Below are 26,302 nucleotides of genomic sequence, written 5' to 3' on the forward strand. Positions count from 1 at the left end.
TATTTATTTGACAGACAGAGATCACAAGCAGGCAGAGAGGCAGGCAGAGAGAGAGAGGAGGAAGTAGGCTTCCCGATGAGCAGAGAGCCCAATGCGGGGCTCGATCCCAGGACCCTGAGATCATGACCTGAGCTGAAGGCAGCGGCTTCAACCCACTGAGCCACCCAGGCATCCCAAATGTGGGAAATTCTTAATGGAAAAGGGCAAAGTTCCAGTTAAATGTTGGTAAGGACATGTACAACACATCAGTATAAATCCCAATTTTTCCTTGTATGGTCATCCAACATCTGTTCACAACAGTACTCGGTATCCATAATTAGATTTTTTTTTTCCACTCACAAACATTTACACTCATTACCTGTTAACTTCACCCTAGTAAGTAAAAGTTCAGTTTCCAGTCTCGAAGCAGGAATCGTCTTGGGATACTGAGTCCTTTTCCCAAATGTGTTTATTTAGATCACAAGGGAGGAAATCGGGCAGGTGAGACAGTATTGGGAATTGTTGAAAGAAATCCATCAGTTTCCACACTGTGTCCTTGACATGTAAGTCTGCAAACAGCAATGCCTCCCTTAAATACTCCTCTCCAACAACGCAAAAAATGCACGTTCCCTACGTCGATTGTTTGGTTCTTATTACTTTACTTGTGTTGCTCTTAGCAACACGGGGGGGAAGCTCTTTTCTGTTTAATCACTAAGACCAAGTAAAAGAAACTGTATGTGCAACACAGTAATCGGGGATTAGTAAAAAGATACAAAGTGGAATGAAAGACACAGGCACACATACACACACAGACAATGCCTTCTTTCATTCAAAAATATCTATGCATTAACTCTAGTGTACTAGAGGCTTTACAAGTTAAAACTAGAGGCAAAGAGACAATTAAGATATCATGTAAGATTTTTCTTAATTAAGGAAAGTTCAGTGTGATGTTAAAACCCAGACTTTGTAGCACAGTGTCCTGATTCGTATGCGCCATCCCTTTCCTGATGGCTTCGACAGCTGCAAGCAAGGTGTTCCCTAATTACCCACACCCAGAAAATGGGTTTTTACCAGTCTACATCTCGGGTGAAGTCATAGTCACACAGGTCTCCTGCCCTGCCCTGCAGGAAATTGACTCTGAGCCGCAGACTGTCCCTTGGGCTCCCCAATGTGCAAGGCATTAAATTTTTTTTAACATTACTATTGCTATTGACTTTTAAAATATTTTTTACATCTCATTTTATTAAGACCTTTAGCTAAAGCTGCAAGGGAAATCCTGAATGTTGGCTGAAGAGATCCCTCAGTTCAAGGTTAGAACAACAGGCAGCCTCCTTCCCTCGGTGCTGGCAGCTGAATCGTAGATGCCCAGAGCTGCCGGACCATTTTCCCCCAAAGCCTGCCAAGAGCTGAATTGGTTCAGGGAGGCAGAACCACAGAGGATTTGAGTGTTTTCTTGATGAACTAAATAAGCACAGGCAACGTTTCGGAACTGCAGTCCAACATCGTATCTTTGAAGCCAGATAGAAAGTCATCCATCTCTCTTCCTTGGCCCACAGAATCCGAACATGATACAATTAATGTTTCAACCAGAAATGTGCAGCGTACTATTACACCAAAAGACACCCACAACCAGAGAGTAGATAACAGGACGGCTGATCGACAGAGCAAAGCAGTGGGTACTGCGTGTGTGTATTTTGGGGGGGGGGTGTGTTAAACGATACTGCAGAAGCTTAAATCGAATCTCATAAAATTCAGGACCAAAATTCTACTTATTGTGTCAAATTGGGTGTCCACTCCCCAGCTGAGTGGACGACAACCTGAGGTTAACAAGTGAGTATCTATTTAGCGAACAGGGGCCCAATCCTCCAAGTCACTGTAGAACAGGTCTCAGCGTTGTCCAATGAAGGGGCCAAGAAACCAGGACTTTTTTTCCCTAAGATAGAGCACATGCCTAGGAGCAAGGGGGTGAGATAGGGCAGAGGCAGAGGGAGAGAGAACCTTAAGCAGGCTCCATGCCAATCACACATCACACAAAGCCGAAAACATGGTTGGATCTCACGACCCTGAAAACATGACCTGAGCTGGAATTAAGAGGCAGATGTTTAACCGACACAGACACCCAGGTGCCCCAAAGCTGGCACATTTCATCACAACTCCAGCCCTAGCGGGTTGAGGGTCACCGGCAAAGTAGCTGCCCAGTGCTATCAGCGTGCTCCTTCCTGGGGTCAGAGAACCCCTGCTAGGTGGCCTTTGGGGACGGTGTGAAGATGGGCTGGGTCATCCCAGCGAGTTAAACTCCACATTCATGTCCCATCATACAGCGGGAGCTCCACAAGGATCACCAGGAGGTCTGGTGTTTTCAATCTCCTACTCCCAAAACCTAGTCAAGCCTTTTTCCAAAAACTGTCCGCACGCCGTCCACATTCAAACGGTATCCTGCCCAACCAGCATGTTCGTGGACACAGGACGCCTCCTGGAGCCTCTTCTTGATTGGGCCCGTGTTCTCTAAAGGGAGAGCCTATCCACAGGCTGTCACGTACAACATTCCTCCCCCAGCGCAAACCACTTTACATGCAACGGTGTGACTTAATTCCGTTGCATGCTTCGGTGGGGAACATCCTTACCAATGGGTGAGTCTGTGTCGGACGTCTGCGTGGGATCTGGGGCCGCACGGGCGACCGATTGAACCGTGTATTCCATTCGGCTGCATTCATTCCACGTGAGATTGTGATGTTTCATGGACATGTGAGTCTGCGTGCAGCGGGGAACAGCTTCACGGCACACAGGGAGGAGACAGGAGTGAGAAGTACTTTCATTTAGGGCTCCGTGCACGTCTATATATGCCACCGGATGCCCACGGGAGGTCCACTTAAAAAACGTACTTACAACACCTGCTATAGAATAAAATGTCATTAACTCCAAGTAGATGGGGGTAATTTTTTTAAAAAGAATATCGGAACCCTTTTGTCACAGAAAAAAACCAAAGAGTTCCGTTACACCTTTCCTGCCCCTTAGTAAGTAACTTTGGTTAGAAAAATGGCAATGTGTGGAAACTGTCCCAAAGGTCCAGAACAAAGTCGACACCCCTCTGGCACCCCCTCCTACATGTAGAGACAAAACAAACAGAGAAGCCCATTACAGCAATGCCTGAGTGTTCGCTCTCCAGCTTCAGAAGACATCTAGACGCGGAACGCAGGCGCCATCCGATAGTTTATCCCCTGGGCACGGACATGGAGAAGTAAGCTGATTGCTGTTTTAATTTTTAGTACGACCAAAAGTTCATCCAGATCGCGGAGAGTGTCCAAGCACAAAATAACTGTCTCCGGCTACGTCTGCGGGTTCTGCCGAAAGACTGACTTTTCAGGCGCACGTAAGAGACAGACTGAGCTAAATGCATTTACCATCATTCTACTCACACTCCCGTTTTTTCTTAGCGTGTACATTACTGCGTGGGACCTCTCTGGGCCACGTTAATAATGGCCCGTTCCCGAGATCCAGAGAAGAATTCCCATTTTAGCCCTGCAAAAGGAACGCAGCAAAACTCAACCGCAGCAACTCCAAACTTGAGAGGTTCATCAATATTTATGCGGTTCGATTACAGTCATTTGCGGATGAGGCAATCAGCGTTTGAAGCTCTCTCGTGTGAGTTAATTTTCACGTTTCAATGTATGCAGGAGTCTTGTTTGGGTGTTTAATTGTCTCGTACCTGGGTATAAATGCCAGAGCTACAGTCCCGCTGAAAAATACATATTGAAATAATTAACTTGCATTTATTTCATCTCAGAGTCACACGTTAAGTGGTAAGTTAATTCAAAGTGTGTGCAGTTACCCTATTTCATAATTTGGGTACGTATGGCAAAATGGAACTTTAAAAGGCATTTTGCTTAAGGAAGGCGGAACCTATCATTTGGAGAGTTTCAGAAACCTTGACGATGACAGCCAAGTGTTCACTGCAGTGTCTGAAAAGGGCAGGTCTAGATTGCTGTTGATTTACACAATTGTAGCCTAACACTCCGCTGTACTCAGGAGCTAACCCAACGCTTTTCAAAGATGGGATCCAGATAAATGAAGAACGCGTTTCCATGTTAATTACTAATGTGTAAGAGAACAGCAAAAACATTTGTTTCCTTAGAGCCAGGCACAAAATCTAGCATACAATTGGTCATCGATTCCTGCTCATTAGGTAGATAAGTGGGGCTGGTGGGCAATCTTTCAATCATGAATTTGATGTGCAGAGGCAATGATCTGCAGAACTTGTCCTAGCCTTCCCCACCAGGACTTGGGGTGACAATACCCACAGGCAAAGAGTTCCGACAGGAGCCTGACTGTGTTATTCCACCATATATGATGAGACATGAGAACATTCTGTTGAAACTGTCATCAGGAAGTCTTTGGTGGTGTTTGAGAAGGATCCCCCGGCAGGGCTAGCAGGAGACAGCACATTTCTTGCCATGACAGAGTGAAGGTTATGTGAATGGACCTGATCACACTGAGTCTGCCGGAAATCAACGTTTATCACAAGACTGTGGGAAATTTCCAGAAAAACAGGCCAGAGAAATGTATTCACAGAAAGGTCATACATTTCTTTTTAAAAGGCAGGATGAGCTTATCATTAAGTAAACCTAAATGATTTCTTTGATTTATGGAAAATAAGAAAAAACCATCATCGAAACAAATTGCCAAGCTGCCCTTCGGTGTTACTGCGTACTAGTTCAGGGATTTTTAATCAGAATAAAGGGTCTGTCTGTGTTATGTCATATAACATTCTTTTGCAAACGTGTTCTTGAAAAATACTATAAATACTAAATATATATATAAATATATATAATATATAAAAATACTATAAATACTAAAAATATATACAAATATATAATATATAAAAATACTATAAATACTAAAAATATATATAAATATATATAATATATAAAAATACTATAAATACTAAAAATACTCCCAGGTACTGTCCCTCAAGGAGACAAAAGAAAGCGTCCTATCAAGCTAAATCCATGGGACAATGACAGTGTGTCTCTGGGATGTGTCCAGATGCATGAGGAACTCAGGAGCGCTGAGTGCAGGACTATGAGGTCCTCCCTTCTAGGTAGGGAGTGGGGAAGACACAGAATGGGCACCCTTACCAGTTACCCCCTGGATAGGATCGTCTCTTCGAGAGAAGTAAAAAGATACAGTCCACGACAGGCATTTCATCAACTTCAGTCCCGGCTGTGACGCAGAATGGGACTGGGAAATGGACCCACTGTCCACGGCGTGTTACCGTACACCCCACAAGCTAAGGCGGGGGACTGCACGTTTCCATCATCAGGGAACAAATGAAAAGAAGCTCATGATCTCATGGCGTGTGAAAATGACACGAAAGGCAAAGGTTAGTGTTCCTACATCAAGTTTTATTGAAAGAGCTTTGCCTGCTTGGTCACGTGTTCTCTGTGGCTAATCCCGCTTTACAACAACCACAAGTGGCAAAGGGGAACCCCAGGTTCGCAAAGCTGAAAGAATCTGTTTTCTATTCCCAAACACAAAACACCGGCTGGTGTCTGGTCTAGCACTCTTGAATACATGAAGATTAGATTACCTGCTCTGTGTCACGTCCAACGCTTCCCTCGTCAACACCTGGGGCCACTCATTGCCTTTATGGAACAGGTGCATGCCAGAAAAGGCATGTCATTTGTATGAACACTGCATCGACATGATACTATAGCTAATTTATACAAGACACTCTGTTCTTGAGATGTTGTGGTTCTACCCACTGATATTTATCAATGTCATGCAAGATATTAGATAAATCAATTAATATGTGTGGCGTGATCTCAATGCGTCCACTGACCGACTCCATGTCCATATTATGAACTGTCACGTGGAAACGTTATATCTCATAACTCAGTCGCCAATTATCAAATACGTCCTGATAATTATCAATGACACCGTAATTCCTAAGGATGAATTGCCAAATTGCTTTTTTTATCTATTCAACAGGATCTTTGTAAAAACAGGCTAAATTTTAGTCTTCACAAAGACTGGAATGAACTTATAATATTATACACCTAACTTATTATTGATTACAAGTATACATAGGATATATTTTTTTAAGATATTATTTATTTATTTGACAGACAGGATCACAAACAGGCAGAGAGGAGGAAGGAGGCTCCCTGCCTAGCAGAGAGCCCGATGCAGGGCTCGATCCCAGGACCCTGAGATCATGACCTGAGCCAAAGGCAGAGGCTTTAACCCACTGAGCCACCCAGGCGCCCTGATATTTTCTTTTTAAAGATGTTTTCTTATTCACTTGACAGAGAGAGAGAGAGAGGGAGACCAAAGGGCATGAGTAGGGGGAGGATCAGAAGGAGGAGAAGCAGACTCTTGCTAAGAAGGAACCTGGGATCGTGACCTGAGCAGAAGGCAGTCACTTAACCAACGGAGCCACCAGGCAGCCAAGGTAGGATGTTTCTTAAGAAAAAAGAAAAAAAGTCATGTCTCCCTAGAGCAAATTTATTAAACATTTAATTCAACACTCATTCATGGTACTGACCGTCCGTGACATAGGAAAAGTAAACACCTTACCTAATGAAGTATTACAAACGTCGAGTTCATAACAAGGGTAAGACAGAATCATTTCTATTGTATTCTGCATGGGAGATATATAGATATAGAATGTAGATATAGAATAGAATAGATACAGAATAGAATGTATTATAGACTAAAATAATGCTTTATTTTGGCATTAGCCAAAAAGGATAAGGATAAGACAGAAAAATGAAGGCCACGGCTTGTGGATGAAATAATCGCCTTGTGGAAAACCCAAAATAATGCACGGGCCAAGTACTGAACAGAGGCGAGAACCGTTCAAGTTGGGCTACCATACGATCAATATACAAGTTATATGATATTTAATGAGACGAGAAATTACTTAGAATGAATATATATATTTTTTAATTATGGTTAATCATAAGATCTATGGCACTTAGGGGCACCTGGGTGGCTCAGTTGGTTAAGCGTCTGCCTTCGGCTCAGGTCCTGATCCCAGGATCCCCATAGTGAGCCCTTAGTCAGGCTCCCTCCTCAACGGGGAGTCTGCTTCTCCCTCTGCCTACAGCTCTCACTGTCTGTGCTCTCGCTCTCTCTCTCTGTGTCAAATAAATAAATAAAACCTTAAAAATAAAAATCTATGAAACCTAGTAAAGTTAAACCTGGAAGACGTTTATAGAAAAACATGGTAAGGTAGCCTTAATACATTCGATAGTCGATTATAATTGTTGGTTCAAACATGGACAGGTCACCATCGGAAAAGAAAGGATGAGCTAGTCCAGAAATATACAAATCCATGTGTGGAAACACAACATAATATAGAGGCAGCACCACAGATTGTGCACAGAGGGACTCATCACTCAGTGTGATGGGATCATTGGTGATTAATAGAAAAGAAAATAAAGAACATGGACTTAGCCCCTCACATCTAAAATAAACTTCATTACTGACAGATGAGGAACGTGAAAAGGAAACCTGTAAGAAACTTTTATAAGAAAATATATGGTAATGTTTCTCTGGGAAAGGAAAATATTTCTTGGACCTAATCCATCAGGAAATCCCCCAATATTCTAAGAGGCGGGCTGTTCTGCCGGGAGCATTTATTGGGTTACCTTCGGATTTAAAAAGCACATCTGTGCATATGATTGAAACAACCTCACTGACTACATAAAATCGTGTTCCATTAAGAGCAAATGCCTGCCTCCTTCGTCCAAAGTTTCCAAGTTTCCCACAGACAAGTTCTAGCTTAGTGAGATGTTGCGGAGCAATTTTGTAAATTGAGTTGGTGAACTTGACCCGGAGTTCCTCCGAAGAATTGGGTTTTGATGAATGAACAATCAGATTAAGGTATCTGCATCATCCTCTGTTCATCTACAATTATTCAAACTTAAAATTGCCCAAGGCCCTTATGACCCCTCCTCTTGAAATGGGCCATGGTCAACCAGAATGTTTCCCTGGCACACATCTGGGAAAATACAAAGCTTCTGTTTGTGACGACGGTATGGAGGACGGCACAGAGTCCCTTCGCGATTCAACCATGAGGGGAATAAAAAACAGCTCTGAAATCATCGTCTGTTTAACCTACCTACTTGCAGCAGTCTTTGAAGAGATTATTTTAGTCTACAAGCCATGCATTTTTAAAAACACACCCTAGGAAAGAAATCTGGGCGTGCGCACCACGGATGTACACAGATAAATGACTGTGTTCCTAGAGTTTTCTAATTGGGATGCTGTAAACTAGCCAGACCTCTCCCAAGACCAACAGGAGCAAGATGCTTCATTCTGGTAAACTCTCCAGCAAAAATATGTTTTTAATAATACAGCCCTAAGTGTTCACTCTGATAGTCAGCACTGCAGTGCGTCTGTCACAAAGATTGCCTGGGAACCACAGTGCCCGGAGCCAACTGAAGGGATAGAGGCGTATGAGGTAAACTTAGCAAGGCAGCCCTTCCAACTCACTCCCAGCCTACAGAGAACTCTTCGTGTATGCGTCCAAAGGCTCGCCCTTCTTCTGCCCCCAGAAACGGAGAATATGATTAAACTCTGAATTCTCTCCAAACTGTGCACGAAAATGACCTACATGCCAAGGTTACTTTGTAGGCTTTACTGAAAAGGTGATTTCTTGATCCATAGTTTACAACGTGGCACGGTATCAGAGAATGAGATTAGAAACCTACATCCCACTCTCTCTACTACACGGGAAAATGTTCTCGTTCTGTACTCAGAACTGCAAAGGAAGTGTATGACTTCTTGATTGGTCGAAAGGTAGATCGAATCCCTCCCACCTGATTAATGGAGCTGATCACACTTTTCCAACCATCCAACCAGAGCTTGATGGTGTCTTCCATTCTATCTCTTGTATGGCTTGGACTTTTGGGTAAAGCCTCAGTCTTCATCCCCACTGCCCCAAGTTTTGCTTCTCAGCACAATGACATCCATGTCGTTAGGCAAACTATCAAGACGTCATGGTGCTCAAGAGAAGGAAAGCTTAGAGCCACATGGGTTCCCTGAATATTCACTCGTCTCTGCAGCAAAAGCAACCTGTGTGGTCTGGCTCTTGGACTCGGTTATGTATCAGGGGAGTCTATCCTGTTGGGAGCATGTGCCATAGGTCTCTGGTTTACAAGATGTACAAGAAAGACTTCCCTCCCTCTCGCCAGCCTCTGGTGACCCTCTAACCCTCTCAGCACCTCCTCTCTCTTCATTACACTTCCATAAAATTCATTCCCTACACGTCACACAAAAGCTCACATGAGTCACAGGCCACGCCCCAACCTACAGAGAAAGGTCCTTCAGATGACGTGTCTATAACCACGTGAGACTACGAGCCATTGTGAGAATCGGCTTTCTCTGATGGCTTGGTCATGGCCCCAGCAGATACCATGGAGACAAGATCTAGTACACTAGAGCATTCTCATAGGATCTCAATGTTTACACAGCTCCATCCTAAAACAGTTGAGGGAAACGAGGATCCTGGTTTCTAATCACTTCACACTCTTGCTTACAGTCTACCAGGAAAAAGGGGTAGGCTTCCTGGTTCATTTCCCATGTGTACGTCATATCCTCATTCAAGATGGCGCCATGAAGCCAACTCAGCCTTAAGAACTGCTAGAGCCAAAATGTTAGTGACCCTCCAAAATTCACCTCCCACATTCGTTCCCCAGTGGGATGGTATTTGGAAGCAGGGCCATTGGCAGGTGATTAGGTCACAAGGATCGTGCCCTCAGAATGGGTTCAGTGCCGGAGGTCTCCCTCACCCCTTCTGCAATGGGAGGCAACGGCGAGACGTTGACCATCTCTGGACCAGGAAACACGCTCTTACAAGACACCGAGTCTGCCAATGCCCTGATCGCGGAGTTCCAGACTCCAAAAAATGAGAAATGGATTCTTACGTATGAACCCTCAAGTCCATAGTATCCATTACAGCAGCGCAAAAGAACAAAGACGGGGGCAGAAATTCTCACATCACCACGGAAGAAGCCCGATTTGGCCAGACGTTGCTGTTGAAATGGATTATTCAAGTGACCTGAGAACCAGATCAATGAAAACAAAAACACTGTCCTAGTTCGTCACACTTCCTTTAGCAAGAACGCAAACCATGTCACCCAGTCGAAGAACACTCCCTGAGTTTCAAGCCAATTTCATCTCCTGTCTTCTCCACGCTTTTATTTACTGTTTAACAACTATTTAACAACACCACACCATAGCAACACGGACCCACTGGGGCGGTCACGTGATACTCCACACCGTTCCTTGAACCTGCACAGGAACCCTTTCCCGTGACGACACTCAAAGAGGCGTTCAGTATAGGGTTCGTTGAGCTCAGCGTAGTTCATGGAGGACCAGGCTTAGCCCATTTTCAGGTCCCTGGGAGTCTTATTGTTGGACCCGTTGGAGCATCTCAATTCAGGGGCTGCAGGGCAGGGATGTTGAGTCTAGACGCACAGAAGGGTCATGAACCGAATCACAGACTATCCACGTAAGCCCAATATTGCGAGGTCCTCAGAACAAAAACTAAAGAAAAAGTTGCCCGATAGGAAGTACGGGATCCTTGACAAGGCTGTGACACAGAGGGCCCCCACAGTGAGGTCTGTGGTTCAGGCCACATGACTCGTCCACAGAACAGCTTCTGGTCAGTAGAAAGGCTTCAATCCACCAGAGGCAAGAGGATGCTGCGCCCAGCCCTCTCGCTCTGATTTTAACTAAGGCTCTGGATCCCCCTTCTCGTTGGGTGAATGCAGGGTCCCAGAGTGGCGGCATGCGTGCCAATCTGTTAGGGCAACTAAGGGGACAGCTGACCATCTCGAGGGCCGATTCCTCGCAGACGACCTGAGAACAGTCACACCAACTCAGCACAGTCTGTAGGGTTAGGGATGAGCTCATCACGAATCCCATCCTGGACAAGAGGCCTCTCCTCTTTAGGGACAAAGAGGCACAGGAAAGGATTCATTTCTTTTTCTATCTTTCCACACTACAGGTCTATGATTTCATAGCATATACCAGCAGTGGTGCAGGAACCCAACTGGGTCAAATCAGGAAGTGGAAGCATGTAGGTAAATTCACTCAGTATGTTTTTTATTATTTATTTGACAGGGGAAGAGAGAGAGACACAAGGAGGGGGAGTGGTAGCAGAGGGAGGGAGAGAAGCAGACACGAACTGAGCAGGGAGCCCGATGCGAGCCTCTACCCCAGGACCCTGAGACCATGGCAGAGACCCTGAGACCCTGAGCCGAAAGCAGATGCTTAAGTCACTGGGCCGCCCAGGTGCCCCTGCTTAATACATTAAACAAATATATAGTGGGTTAATTTCCAGCTCTGTCCATGACTAGCTCATGGACACGTGACAATTTATTCAAGCTCTCAGAGTCCCCCCTCCGTCAGCTCCATAAAGGAAGGGTTTCAAGGTTTTGTGGAAATGCAAAAATTACACGTGTAAAGAAAAAAATTTTAGGTATAGATATGCACAAAGACATGTGTGCCTATATGATTGCAAATACACACACACACACACACCACATACACACACGGTGCATGCATCTTTGCAAACATACAAACTTGTAAGCTCACAGATGCGTCCAAACATAGACAAATGATTTCATGTCCATGGGTTTTGTCAAAATCTCAGGAAGTAAGACTCTCTGATCTCTGTTCATCACAGAAAGTAGCCTTCTGTTGCCCATTATTATGGTGAATGTCACTTGTGAGTTTTTGTTTAAAAAACATTTTCCGAGGGCAGCTGGCTGGCTCAGTTGAAAAACCATGGGACTGTTCATCTCGGGGTCAAGAGTTTGAGCCCCATGTAGGGGAGGGGAGGGAAGAAGAGTGTAAAAAAGCAAAGGAAAGACGTCCCATATGAAGTCACTGGACATTGACCATTGCCATAAGCTCCTATCACACCAGATTACACAGTTGTCTAATTATTTCAATCCTAAAGGCTTGTATTGCATTTTCTAGGTCAGGTTCACAGTTTTCTATAAATTTTAGGCCTTCTGCATGTACAGCGTGACACGTACCTTCTATGACAGGTCTACCCACCTCTGAACAACACTTTCTCTGTCACTGCTATATTCCAAGCAAGAGTCCCATCCCATCAATGAAGACCCAGGGATGCCCGTCTCTGTGGTGATACACTTAGCTCATTATTCATACCCTGTGAATTCAGGGTATAAATGCAGGCCATACCCACACCTGAAATTATACTTGTGGATTCATCACTCTATCCTCTGTGTGTGTGTGTGTGTCTGTGCATGAGCACACGCGTGAATAAGATTTCAGCTACACCATATTTGTCACCTGCGTTTTTCCTTGCCTTTGGAACTTGACTCACTGTTTAGGGGAAAAAAAAAAAAAAAAAAAGAACAGAGAAGAATCTCTAGACTTCCTACTGTTCCTGTGTTTCAATTATTCTGCTTTTAAGAGCACATTAAGACCACCTGTAACGGCCCACATGGTAAGAGTGTTATGGTACAGTTCACGTCAATGTTTGTCTCTCCAGGACGGGGCACTAAAGAAATACGAGGGAAGAGACAGTGAGGTCCTAATGAACATCGTGCCACACAAAGAGACCATTTCCCAGACTAATGGCCCCGTTCAGGGACATAAATGCCAAGGCAAGGCAGGGAGCCTTCAGCTGATTACAACTTTCTAATTCCGTGAGCTTTCTTCTGTAGCAGACATTGATTTACACAGCAAAACTCAGTGCATGGGATACAGAGAGATGGTTTGCTCCCTTCCTGGCAGAGCCATTTTTCTCTTTGTCTTAGTCCCCGGTTTTCATCCATTGCTCTTATTGAAAAAGTCTTTAAGAACATGTTCTACATCTCCATCGATGAAACATTTGAACATGGAGTTAAATTTTGCTTTATACTGGTTTGTTTTTCACAATCTTTGAGGAGAAAGGTCACGATGACGTTGCTTTTCAACGTTTCAACTTGGAGCAGGAGCAATGACTTCAGCTGCGGACCTGGTACTAAAGCAGAGTAGGGGCCCCCTCTCCAGACTGACCCAATGTCATCCTCAAATCTAACAAGATTCCCAGGGGATCCATATGGGTCTTAAAGTTTGGGAAGCACAAAAGTGAGGCAAGGCGAGGCATCTCCTTTTGCAAAGTCAGTCCAATGCTTTTCAAATTTGATCACATGTTTAAAATTACATAAAGAGATTTAATAAGAGATTTTGATATAGTTGTTCTATGGAAGCACTCGCACTTTTAAAATGTACGCTTCCTTCGGGCTAATGTGCTACTGCCAAGATTAAAGAACCGTTTTAATTAATATTGAGAAGTAAATTTTTTAAAAATCCCTGGGCTTTGCAAAAAAATGCAATATAAATGTTGATTTGTATGTACATATATACCCACACACACTCATAGGCAATTTTTCTTTTTTAACTGAACCAAACAGCTGATCATAGATGATTAGAATTAAGAAAAGAAAGTAACATAGGAGCACCTGGCTAGCTCAGTCACTAGAGCATGACTCTATCCTGGGGTTGTGAGTTTGAGCCCCATGTTGGCTGTAGAGATTATTTACAAATAAAATCTTTTTTAAAATCCTTAAAAAATACAAGCAGCGTGAAACAACATGAATCACGTGGATGTGAAAGTATCTGCAACGAGAACCCAGACACTACGGGACGAAGTGGAGCTTGTAAATACAGAGAAGGTTTATCCGGAAGTGCCCTACAAGCATCTCGTTCTGAGTATTTACAGAGGCTGACACCTGCACACACCAAGACCTGAAGGAGTGGAGACGATTCCCTACCTGCAAGTCAACAGGACCCCCGCCTCAGTTTCATGAGTGTTGGCAGAAGACTAGAGATCCCGGGTCAGAGAAGAAGGAAACGTTATTACTCACAGCACAGCAGGAACAAGAACACGACCCTATGTTCATCAGTTCTGCCTGCCCCGAGGTCCTTCAGGGTGAAGCAGATGTGCTGAGATGGAAGCCTACAGGGGCTGTGGGTTAAGTTACAGGAGAGGAATTCTAAGCTTGAGGAACTTGAATGCTTTATTACAGGAAGTAGACGCCGAACACCAGTGTGGTGCCACCATCTTCCCAGGAACACATTTCGAGGGGACCTCAACACACAGCAGTCTAACTTACTGAAAACTCGGTTATGCAGATGTACTTTCGAATGAGGGCTCCTTAAAAAATGATTTTGTGTTTGGGTGTGTCCAATCAAGCCAACATTTTAAACAGGAATTCAAGTATCTGTGAGCATGCTTCTATCACTTTCATTAAATCATCTTTATAAACTGAGGTTCATTAAGTATGCCTTGACATTTAACATATTAATAAATACAGGTCAAATGTGAATGCATATGCACCGTGGTAAAACACTGAAACTGAAAATCTGTAAAAAGGAGATGATGACTTTATTGTTATCTTCGCACACAGGAATTTGCTGCTGACGTATGACGGAAGCAACAGACAACGGGTATCCATTAAGTGATAATAATTTGCCAGGCAGTGCGCAAAGCTTTGTGTGTCAATGTCCCCTATAACTTACACAAAACCTTGGCACCCATTGTGTTATAGGCATAACTATTTCATGCATCAGGATGCAGACGTTTAGAAAGCCAGCCTAGTTCAAAAAGTCGCATGAGTGGCAGCAAGGCTCTAAACACAGGACCAACCAAGTCATTCACATCTGCATTTTTGCTAATGAAAACACAAATAAAAAACAGCTTAACCAGGGACCCTAAAAACACCTGATTCTACAGACAAAGTAATGGTTTCATATTTCCCACACCTGGGTATACTCGAAACCATTATATTGTATTTCTGTTTACAGGGAATTGAAAACTATTTAAAAGAAGAAAACACCTAAATTTGTGTCGCCCAAGCTTTATGTAAAAATGACACAGTATTTATGGTCTCCTGGATGCGAGAAACACAGGCATATTTTCATCTGTTGTCTCACTTTATGAAAACAAAGAAAAATGTGCACGATCTCGATTTTTAAACAATTAAGCTTATTCTTTGCACTTCACTCCCATTTCCTCCTTACGCAGGCACACATTTTACAGCTGCAGTTCTTGCCATGAATAAAATTTGGGTTTTGTCTTTGTCATTTAAGAACACAAATATTTTGAGTGTTCTTATATAAACACAGAGATTATCATTTTAATGGCTGTCAGTTAGGTCTACCCGTTTACGAAAACGTTTCACACTCACCTATCCGCTAACATAGAATTGTTTTAATTCCCCTTTTCATTCTTTTGGATTATTTCTAAACATATGTTTATATGTATATAAAAGCATGCATAACTATGGGGTATTTACCCTAAAGATACAAATGTAGTGATCTGAAGGGGCACGGGCACCGGAATGTTTATAGCATCAATTCCAGGAAAGCCAAACTATGGAAAGAGCCTAGATGCCCATCAACAGATGAATGGATAAAGAAGATGTGGTCTATATAGACAATGGAATACTATGCAGCCATCAAAAGAAATGAAATCTTACCATTTGCGATGACGTGGATGGAACTAGACGGTATTAATGCTGAGCAGAATAAGTCCATTGGAGAAAGACAATTATCATATGATCTCCCTAATATGAGGAAGTTGAGAGGCAACATGGGGGGTTGGGAGGTAGGGAAGGGAAAAATGAAACAAGATGGGATTGGGAGGGAGACAAACCATAAGAGACTCTTAATGTCACAAAACTAACTGAGGGTTGCTGGGGGCAGGAGGAGTAGAGAGAGGGTGGCTGGGTGATGGACAGTGGGGAGGGTATGTGCTATGGTGAGTGCTGTGAAGTGTGTAAGCCTGATGATTCACAGACCTGCACCCCTGGGGCTAATAACACAGTCTATGCTAATAGAAATAATTAATAAAAAAGCATACACACACACAGTTAACATGTTTTCACATATATTAGCCACACATATGTACGTAAAAGCAATATTAAACAGTGACGTAGGTATTCATTTCTAGCCACTTAAAAGGCTTTTATTAAATGGCCTTTCAGAAGCTTTGAAGCAACACCGTGTAGTGACAGAACTTTCTTTATAAACGTAGTGGCACAGATTCCCATTCCTTTCTATCCCCACACTCCAAATTTATTAACCTAAAATGGAACATCATTTTTTTCTTCTTTTTTGGTCTCAGTGTAACTGGCTGCAAAGAGCAAAGCCCGCCTAAGCTAACTCGAGATCTGCTGAGACACTGTTCCACCACAGCCGGAGGCAAAGGAAAATCTATAAGGCAGGGCTCGGAAGCAAAGAGAGGAAGAGAGAGCAGGATGAGAGTAGAAGGAGCTCCTTCATCATCCGTCAGCTCTGTGCACCGCCTGCCCTGTCTTCCAGGAAGACCTAACACAATCTCTCTGAGTCTCTCACGGGAACAAACTCTCCAGAGAGAATTCGATGGGCTCTCTACCTTCCGACGGCTCCTGCCCCGACATCCAACACCACAGCACACGTCTCCCCCTCACCCCCCGCAAACTGCTGACACAAGCAGGACTCGGAAGTGACAGAATTCTCAGAGAGGACGTTTCCTCGAAGGAGATGCATCGAGATGCGCTTGGGGGTCCAGGTAAAAGGCAGATCCTGCTACTCCGCATTTCTAACAATCTCCCAAGTGATGCTCCTGATTAGGGGACCAGACCTTGAGCCACAAAGGAAAAGACCACCCGTTCTCCAACTTGGCTGCACAGTAGAATCACCACGAGTGGTTTAACATACTAATTTAAAAATAAAATATATATATTTTTATTAACATAGAGTGTATCATTTGCCTTAGGGGTATAGGTCTGGGACTCATCAGACTTACACACTTCACAGCACTCCCCATACTAACTTAAACATCCGGAAGCTGAGAATGACATAGCTTCCCTACAAGGACAATTCTGTTCCCTAGTGGACCACGGGCAGTATCAGGGGACATTTTTTTGTTATTACAACGTAGAAAAGGGAGGCTAGGTTACACGCGTGAAAAATCTCGAGGTTAGAGATGAAAGCATTATCCAGCCCCAACGTGAGTGCCTGCAAAGTTGAGGGACCCTTGGGGCGCTTTACTCCAAATCACGCCTAGTACACCCGCTGTTTACTGGTACAAAATTAATATCAAAATACGGCATTGATGGATAATTGGCTAATATATGTGGAAACATGTTAACTGAGCAAATTGACTTTTTCTGTGACAAAGACTAGAAGAAGCCAGTGGTGTATTTAGTTCTCTTTTCAAATACAACAGGACAAGAGAGGAGAAGTCTGCCTGTTTTGGCAAATTCCGGAGGACTTGCCTTTGAAACTTTCGTTTCATTGAAATCATGAATCCGACAAGGCAGATTTTGGAGAAAGATCCATCGTGCCGTGATGCTTTTAAATCTCAAATTCCACAGGAAGGGCTTCCGTGTGTTTTAACATGTTATTCTTTGCATTGTGCAGTGCAGCTAAGTGCTTTATAAACAGGGTGTTTTATGACCTCCTTGAAAAGTAAACGACCCCGCCTCGGCAGGATGAAAGTGGAAGCTGCCTTGTACCACTGAATCAAAGAGATAAACTTAGCACTCTGTAGAAAGTTGCAGGGGATGCTTCTTGAGAACCACTCAGGAAGGGCTTTTTTATGAATTTTATTTCATGCAGTAGCTTATCTTGTATTTTCTGTATTTCCTTTGGAGTGCTGAAAAAATTCTTCACAGAAGGAAAAAAAAAACCTGTCAGTTGGCATTTTTACTGAAGCACAGAAACCAGATATACGAATCGAACAAATGAAAAGAAAGCACATTTGTCACCCAGGAGTCCAGAAGCAAAAAAAAAAAAAAAAATCAAAACACTGGAAGACAGGAATTATCAGGAAGTTTTATATAACATTCCAGTAAATGACATTAATGGAAGCATTTTCGGTGCCGATGCCAACAGTTAACTCATAGCCCTCCCTAAGTTAAAAAAAAAAAAAAAATTAGAACAATGACAATCAACTTTTTCTTTGACCATCAACTTTTGATGACTGTGTGTATACATATAGGTGTGTGTGTACATATATGTATATATACATATAGGTGTGTATACATACAAAATGTCTATGACACGTATTCACACACACACACACACACACACACACACAGAACTTGCAGGATGGACTTAAAACGCAGAGGATCACGCGTCAGATTTTTTTTACATAAATATACTTTTAAGTTTAGGTTGAGTTTCCTCTATACACATGAAAATGCATCCTTTTTATTTTGCCACCTTATTATAAGATAAAGAGATGGAAAAGGAAAAAGAAAAAGAGTAGTTCAAGAGTAGACAGTATCACGAACAGATTGACTATTGTTCCCAATTGTTGAATTGATCAACCAATAGCCATTCCTGATTGCTAAATACTCAGAAGTCTGGGCCATTACAGAGACTCAGACTCCAAAAGAGCATATTTAAATACTTCTAAAATAGTCTACATATGAAACGGATTTCATACGACCCCTGTTTTTTTTTTCAGCCTAAAAATTAAATTATAGTTACTCCCAGTCTGTCTTAAAAATCTTCCCAGGACATCACAAGGGAGCCTCTGAATTTCTGCAAGAACCTCTCTGTGTATTTCCTCCAAGCAAGAGCTGCCCCAGTTGCCCAGACCCAATCAAAGAAAAGTTCACCCAATCCCAACCAAAGGAGTATCGTGGTGGTGGATTGGTGTGCACGGTCCACTTTTGAAGTCAGGCCACTTTGTAGAAAGACCATGCACGATTTGGCTGGAGAAGCACTTTCTGGTTTGCGGCATTGGACCAACGTCCCAAAGGAATTTGTCAGTTGTATCATCTTTGGTCCTACTGATGTGGCTGGAGAGGTTGCCTACAGAGCTGGCTTCCCTGACGAGACTCGTGCTCACGCCATCACCATGGCTTACAGCTCTGCCCATCAAACCCAAGACTATGCGTGTTGGTTTGATAACTTCTGCACAGGGTGGTGGGGTCATGACTGTGAATTTCTGGAGGCTGTATTTGTCATTCAAGGAAAATAAGGAACATGATGCTTGATCTTCATGAGGCCAAGATTTTGGGTCAGCAAGCACCCTTAGTCTCTAGCTTCAGACTAAATTTCCTATCATTAGAGCTCCCTGCAGTGGCCAAGTTCTCTACCAGTGAGAAAATGGGTCACTGTGCAGATGGACTGACCACCGGCTTTGCTCTTTCCCAGATGGACTGGGATGAGTACACCTTGCCCTTACACAGCTTGGCCAAAAAGGCATAGGACTCCTCTCTGATGCTCCACTCTTCATAGTACCAGGAAAAGATACAGATCACAAAGATGATGGCATTTCTCCTTCCTCTCTGAAGCAGATGGCCAAACTCAAAACTGCATTCATCGAGCACTATGGCACACGAACAGCTGCAAATTCTTCTCTCCTGACTGATGGTGGATCAACAATGCTCCTTACGGCAAAAGAAAAAGTTCTGGCCATGCACTGTCCTCTGAAGGCACATGGGAGAGATCTTGTGTATGTTTCTCAGGATCTAAAAGATCAAATTTCACTTAGACCCATGTATTCAAAAGTTCTGGAAAAGGCAGTATTAACAATGAATGATACTGATGTTTTGGAACCTTATGAAGCCTCATGACGTCTTCTGAAGCCTCATGACCTCTCATGATGTCTCATGAAGCTTCTCAAGTCAGACAGTGGCTCGTTTTAAAACTGTGGATTCTGATTAGTTTGCACATAACTACGTGGGAAGAAACACCAAAGTTGGATCACCTCCTTTGGAGGAGATTTCATATGTAGACTATTTTAGAAGTATTTAACAATGGAGGTGGACCCTGGGACACCAATCTGGAGCTAATGGTTGCCAGGTGGCCAAGGCGGCTGCCAAGATCATGGAAGGAAGGAGGCCAGTAAGGCTTAGTGGCTTCCTGGGCAGCTGCAGGGCTGGGCTATGGTATATTGGGGCAAGCTAATCCAAGATAAGAGAAAAAAAGGTGACATGGGACACTCACTTTGGGCAGTGCCAAGTGAAATCTGGAGCTCCTAGCTCCACCTAGGAAAACACAAATTGTGACCTTCTGTGAAATACTTTGGAATGAAGCCTTACAGGTGTTCTGAGCTTTCCAGTAATCCTGACTTACCATTACTGCCTTTGGAGGGATTTTGTAGTGACCAGAATCTCACACCCTTAAACACCGACGTTTAAGCAACTATTTTTGGTCTCTAGTGGCTAACTGAGTGGTTGCAATTGGGGCAAGAGGTTAGCTGAGATTTGGAATCGTCTTTGCAGCATTTCCAAATTTCATCCCTTCCTATTTGGGACCTAAGGAGAAGTGTTTTCTATAACATACAAAGTGATGTGTCTAAAGAAGCTTACTTATGGAAAGAGAATTCAGTTTCCTGTGGCTGAAAACTTGCAACGGATGTTTGCATATAGAAGTATCCTGTTAATCTTAATGAGGTGAAAAAATATTAAAGAAAAAAAAGAAATAAAATTCTACACCATGTTTCATTTCATTTTGTATTAAAAAGAGAGTTGAGGGTCTCAGCTAACGTCCCCAAATCTGTGTTGGAGATTTGTGAGGAACTAATATTTATGGAGTAGACAATGTGATTTTATTTATTTTTTTTTTACATTTCTTGCATATTTCATCTTTACAGAAACACGCTTTAGTTAAGATGGAATTGGTAGAGAGAGAAAGTGAACATGAATCTTCTTTGCAGGAGGATACAAGGCCAGTATTGGAATTGGAGTCTGAACCCAAAGTCACGGGTCCTGGACCATCTCCTGCTCTCTCATGTCACTGGGGATATCCCTCCAACTTTTCCAGGACGTGCCTGCCCAGACTCATTCGGATGCCATGTTGAGTGGAAACCTAACTTTCAGCCAACGTACTGCTGGTGCAGACAGATTAGATAAGAGGTAACAGCCAGTATGGATGGCGGAGGTCACGGACACAACCGGATGGGTCAAACCACAGCCAGTTCCCAAGACGACTCTGGTACCTCATCCCTACATTTGGATTTGTGATTCTCCTCGGCGATCTGGCTACCTTCTCTCTGCCGTTAAGCCTTGTAGTGGGGACTTTTCAAATAATCTGGAGCTAACTGGGATGTCCTACCACGTTTGGGGATGGCCTGACACCCTAACGTCATTTGAGTGCTGTGTGTACGTTTAGGTACTCCACCAGCATCGAACAAGCTTGTAAGGATTGGTGGATGCCTTGAGTGAGTCAGACCCAGAATCATAACCTCATGAGGTTCGGTAAAGCAGGGAGAGATTTTTGGAGGAAACTAAGGAGCCCTAGACATGGACTGGCTCCTGGGCTTTGGCCAACGGCCCAATAATGCCAAGCAGTGATCCTTCCCACTCCCCAACCCTGTCCCCCATGCCCGCCATGCTCTCCAAGACTTCTCAGCATAATCATGGGATAAGGCATTCTATAAATGGGTCATGGAAAATTCTATAAATTTAATCACTCCATACATGATTACACGTGGAATTTTTTGATGTGAACAATACAGATGCTACTCATAGGCACATATTGTAGACCTCTGTGACTTTAGAGGTTAATTCCTATTCATTTCTACCTAATTATTTATTGCTTCATTTTATAATACATGTTTAAGTCACATTAATAAAATGAATATATGTGGGTGCATGTATATTCTGGACATTGTCTATTTTGGCCATAATGATCTTAAAAGGATCTTTTTAAATAAAACTGTTCATTTCCCATAGGTTTCAAAGGACGTTCAAGCTTTGATGCATCAACCATTATCTGTGTAGGACTAAATAGGTGTCCTTTATTGAAATGCCAGACATAAGCCTTTTAAACTTTGAATTTCCCAGCTCTGTAGAGTTGGCTCCCATGCATTAGAGCGAAGATATGCTCTCTTGAGGGTCATCTGCTTAAAGAAGAGCACAGGATGTTGGGCTAAATTAGGTGTACGAGGAGACATTAGCCTGTGGGCTCACTTCCACGCACGCAGGTGCATCCTTGTGGTTGCAGAGCTCTGAATACTGGTTTGCAGGTGGAGTCCATGCAGGGAGGACGCGTGGCAGGGGAGGGCAGGAGGGAGCATGCTGGCGGTGGGGTTCTTCTGAGGGCGTGGCTATGCTCATGGTCTGGTTCCCCAGTGCATGGAGACTGACTCGGGGGAAATCACAGACACCAAGAGCAGACTGGTTAGAGAAGAGGTAACATCCAATATGGATGAACACGCGGTAGGTGAGATCAGCTGACAGGAGCCCACGCCTTGTCAGCCTTATGAAGAAGCGATGGCTGCAGTTAGCCACAAGCAATGCCCTAGAGGTACAAGGAGCATTCGGGAAGGGAAGCCAAGCGGCGAGACCCGAGCTACGATGCCTAGCCATGCCCTCCGTGTGGACACAAGCATTATGTGGGCACAAAACGTTTTTCTCCAGGAAGAAGCTGAAACGCTGACCTGGACAGACAGACGACTGGCACAGAAGTGGGATAATGAACAAAGAAGAGGGACACTTGACCGGAGCTATTTCGCTGAGGGGACTATCTGCAATGTGTCTGAGGCCCCCAACAGGCTTCACCGCCTTGCACAGATGTCCTACCGTCAGATGCAACGGTGCTGGGCTTGTCAGAATCAACCAGCGTTCTCTTTCCCTCATGACTACACCTGTGTGCTCCCCAAATTACATTTGTGCAGAATGTGTGTTTGCCACCAAGACACCCAGACGTGTCCCAGAAAGAAATACTCAAAGACTTTGCAGGATTCAGGAGCATCTCAGGTATCTGCTGGTCACTCTATACTCAAATTCTTCTTTCGTCAAGAGTTGAGGAATAAGTCAAAATCGATGTCTTCCCTAAAGGACTGGTTCCTATTGTGCGTACACCGAAAGAATGTGGAGAACTTCTGCGGATGTGATTAAAAAACCCAAGTATCTGACTCTGTGAGATTATTTATTTTTATGGATATTTTTTAAATGTATGGGGAAACGCTGCTCGGCTCTAAGTGATTTTAGCCCTCCTCAAGTTAAGGTTTGACTTAATACATTCTTCTCGCCAACACCATATGCATTAATCATCGCAGCCACCAGAAACCGGGCTGTCGGTGGGAGGGAGTGAGCGCCAGAAATTAAGTAGGTGTTTGTTCAAAACATGAAATTGTAAGATTTAAGTTAAATTGAGAGCACAGCAAGAAAATGGTTTCCCTGACTGTGACAGAAATGAACATCTCACACCATCATCCGCTAATAATGTACCATAGTAAAATGTTATTACAACGAAGCATTGCTTTGACAAGCCACCTGTTGAAGTTTTCAAAAGAGAAACAGAAAAAAATCACATCAAGTTATTTTTCCCTGCTTACCCCCATAGGCATAATAAAAATCTCAAAAATAGTTTGAAATACCATGGCTATGAAATATGCTAATGGTAGCAATAGGGAAAAAAAATATCTGTATTCTAAAACTTTATCTCAACTTTTATTAGCACTTGGGGAAGGAAAGGGAGAGGAAAAAAAAGATACGGTGAATTTCTCAAATGCAAACCTCTCTTTTCACTCTGCAAATACTCATTGCTTTCAACGTTGGCATCAATATTCTAAAATTTAGACCCGGCAATGATGGTCTCTACGTGACGACACAAATTAGCTAAGTATAGTATATTTGATTGACAGGATCTTCCTTTTCTTTTTTTTTTTTAACATGCCTTTGAAAATATTTTAGATAAAAAGGGTGGCTTTTAAAAATCCTTTGTCCTCCAAACAGAGTCTAGAATGTTAAAATCGCATATAAGACGAACGAGAGGAACATTCTATAAATCCCTTCTGTGCGTTTCTAGAGCTTCTCACGACCAAATATCTTCTAAGGTTCTTGATGAAAGATCAGAGCCATTCGCCGGACCGCGTACGCCTCAATCATTATTAAATAATGCTGATAATCGGACACAGTATCATACTTGAAAGCCCAGGTTCATCTTTGAGGCAGCTGACCTCCTGACTTACCACAAGAGGATGTGGTTTGGGGCACCGCCAGCTTCAAGTGTCAGAACTCCTTACTTCAAGGTTTCTAGGGAAGAACACAGCTCAGCGTACCGTGTGTGCATTTCAAAGAAACAAAGCAATTGGACCACATAAACCCTAAGCTCGCGGTTAGCCCTCCCAGGATTTCAGTGGGTTTCTGACACGCCTTAACCCGCTCTTAGAAGAGAGCTCCGGGAGAATAAAGAAAATCGCTGGCAATCTAATCAATGAAAAGGCTGAATTTAAATCCGACGCATTTCCAGAAGACAGTGGTTCCTCTTTCAAAAATCACGCAAATGCAAGCCTCCCAGAGAATGAGAAGTTTTCTTTCATACTTTAAGATGAACTGCCTATGTAAAATCAAAAACAAGGAAATAAAGCAAAAGCCAACACCGAGAACAGTAACACTCATTATACAGAGCATGCATAGGTTTTATGTAAACTTCTCTGAATGCATAAGGCTGTCTGTTTAATAAGGTTGCATACTTTCAGTTCTAACGGATAGGTTTCTATTAAATCGTCTACATTTAGGCTTCCCAAGCAGGCACAGCATAAGGTGAATGGTTCAGATACTCATCTCTGAGTCCAGAGAGTAAATGAACATGTTTTCATTCCCGATGCAACAATGACTCAGCTTAATTGAACTTGATCAAATAACCAGATCCACCGTTATTTAAAATATTATGGGAAAAGTATGATGGGAAAAGTAAGGTCTACATATTAGGCAAAAGGTAACCTCTACAGTTCTATCAGAATCTTTTTATAGGATTTGACTTGAATATCATATAATTTTAGGACTTTTGACCACCCTCTCCAATCCTAACTGAACTTGCTGGAATTAATGCAGAAGGAGAAGAGCTCTTTGTTCACCTCCCTGAAGTGTGCAATTACCCTCTGGCTCCCTCTGAATTTCCTTCCCATCCCACTGATGCCTGAATATTGGCAGAAAAAGAATCAGACATGAACTCATAACCAAGACTCGGAGATGCAGGGACACAGGTGTGGTGTGGCTTTACCAGAGGGCTATGGCTTATTCATGAAGAAGCTCTTGGACTGTCATTCTCCCCTAAGATCTGCTGAAAGCAAGAGGGTCACCCATAGTACTAACAAAACTCAATAACTGATTATTGACATCTCATTTTTAAGTTGGGCAAAAATGGAAGCACCAAGAGGAAAAATTCTCAAAATCTGTCTCATCCTTCCAGGAGAGAACAAAATTTTCATTAACTGCATTATTAATTAGACAGGATCTACGAAAATTGGCTCTGTAATGAATGTGTCCTGAAATAGGGGTCTATAAACACAGAATAATAATTATTCTGTGATAGGGATGTTAAATTGTCTTGTGTGCATGAATGTCTAAAGACTGTCATCACAAACTGTGTGTCTGAGAATGAGAAAATCCAGGCAAAATGAAGTCAAGGAGAAACCACCTTTCCAACTACGAGGAATTTGTACCTGATTTCACATATTTCAGAGGCAAGTTCTATGGTTTTCATATTTTGATCTCCTTTTCGAAATATCATATTTCCATTTAAAACACCAATGAGATGAAGTTAAAAGTATTTCAAATTTCTATCATACTTTTATTTTTTCAACAGACACAATCCAAAGTGTCTAAAGTCAATCTTTTGTGGGCGCATTCTTTTCATGACTTGATTACAAGACCAAAGACCTGTAAATTCATTTATTTTTATTTTTTAAAGGTATTCTTTATTTATTTGAGAGAGACAGAGATAACAACAGAGGCATGAGCAGGGGAGAAGGCAGGAGAGTGAAGGGGGAAGGGAGAGGGGCTCCCTACTGAACAGGAAATCCTACATGCGGCTGGATCCCAGGACTCTGGGATCATGACCCAAGCCCAAGGCAACGCTTAAGTGACTGAGCCCCCCAGGCACCCCCTGTCATACGATTTATTATTTATTTATTTTTGTAATACAACTCAAAAAACATACTCTTTTGCAGTAGAAAATATTAGAGATAAAAACAATTATTTTTTTAAAAAACACTTTATGGCAGTATTTATGATAATTGGCATAAAATGAATATCCTCTGTCTTTGTACTTGAGAAGGAACATAAAGTTCTAAATAGCCCTAAGTATGTTCCTGTTACACATGGAAAAGAGAGAAAAGGAAGTGCTATTTTAGGACTAAATGCCTAAAAGGAAGGGTCAGCCCATGTCCAGTGGCTTTCCATGTTGGCTGTTCACAACTTCTGCTTTTCATAAAAAACAAGATGGTGGAAAGGTGGTTGGGGTAAAAGTGAGCTGTGTCTCTGTAGGTTCTGTATCCATACTGGATAAAGAACACACACATGAACTCTGGAACCATAACTGAAACCTGCCCGGCACATTT

General features: G+C 42.9%; 1 protein-coding gene across 2 annotated transcripts in view; it reads right to left on the minus strand.

The window, feature by feature from the left end:
- Positions 1–26,302, minus strand: part of LOC309856867 (steryl-sulfatase-like) — a 490,902-nt gene that overhangs the window by 48,704 nt on the left and 415,896 nt on the right. The window contains exon 11 of one of the 2 annotated variants that reach the window (XM_082718643.1): positions 10,387–10,454. The exons of the other annotated variant lie outside the window; for it this stretch is intronic. The gene's annotated coding sequence lies outside the window, so the exon portion shown is untranslated. Of the gene's footprint in view, positions 1–10,386; positions 10,455–26,302 lie in introns of those variants that run through there. 2 annotated transcript variants of the gene reach the window in all.

The sequence above is a fragment of the Mustela nivalis genome, assembly GCF_964662115.1.
Source record: "Mustela nivalis genome assembly, chromosome: Y".
NCBI lineage: Eukaryota > Metazoa > Chordata > Mammalia > Carnivora > Mustelidae > Mustela > Mustela nivalis.